The following is a 1,182-nucleotide window of genomic DNA, read 5'->3' on the forward strand; positions in this document are numbered from 1 at the left end:
TCTTCTTCTTCTTCTTCAATGCATGGCAGCTGTGAAAAAGGCAAACTCTATGCTGGGGATAATTAGGAAAGGAATTGAGAATAAAACTGCAAAGATTGTCATGCCCTTATATAAAGCCATGGTGCGACCGCACTTGGAGTACTGTGTTCAGTTCTGGTCGCCACATCTAAAAAAGGATATCGAAGAGATAGAAAAAGTGCAGAGAAGGGCAACGAGGATGATTGAGGGACTGGAGCACCTTCCTTATGAGGAGAGGTTGCAACATTTGGAACTCTAGTTTGGAGAGGAGACGTCTGAGGGGGGATATGATTGAAGTCCATAAAATGATGCACGGGGTAGAAAATGTTGACAGAGAGAAATTTTTCTCTCTTTCTCACAAACCAGGGGGCATCCATTGAACATGCTGAGGGGGTGGGGGAGATTTAGGACTAATAAAAGGAAACACTTCTTCACGCAACATGTGATTGGTGTTTGGAATATGCTGCCACAGGAGGTGGTGATGGCCACTAACCTGAATAGCTTTAAAAGGGGCTTGGACAGATTTATGGAGGAGAAGTCGATCTATGGCTACCAATCTTGATCCTCTTTGATCTGAGATTGCAAATGCCTTAGCAGTCCAGGTGCTCAGGAGCAGCAGCAGCAGCAGAAGGCCATTGCTTTCACATCCTGCATGTGAGCTCCCAAAGGCACCTGGTGGGCCACTGCGAGTAGCAGAGAGCTGGACTAGATGGACTCTGGTCTGATCCAGCTGGCTTGTTCTTATGTTCTTACCAGGTAGCAAGTGCATTGCTCATTGGGGAATTTTGGGAAAGGCACAACTTGTTGCAACTTCAGTTAGTGCTCTCCCTTACTTTTATTTGTTTGTTTGTTTATTCATGTATACATACCCCTGTTTTCCTTCTCTGACAGGGGGACCCAAAGCATCTTACATCCTTCTCCGTGACCGCCATTTTGTCTGCACAACAACCCTGTAGAGTGGGTTAGGCTGAGAGTATGAGACTGGATCGAGGTCACCTAGTGTCCTTCCTAGGTTAGGGTGACCATCCGTCCCGCTTCTCGCGGGACACTCACGCTTTTGCGTGATGTGTCCCGCGTCCCGCCAGGCTTTAGGGAATGTCCCGGTTAGGGAATGTGCTCCTGCGGCCGCGCACACGCGGCTGCAGGAGCACACTGCCTTTTGCG

This window comes from Sphaerodactylus townsendi, linkage group LG01 (assembly GCF_021028975.2).
Source record: "Sphaerodactylus townsendi isolate TG3544 linkage group LG01, MPM_Stown_v2.3, whole genome shotgun sequence".
NCBI lineage: Eukaryota > Metazoa > Chordata > Lepidosauria > Squamata > Sphaerodactylidae > Sphaerodactylus > Sphaerodactylus townsendi.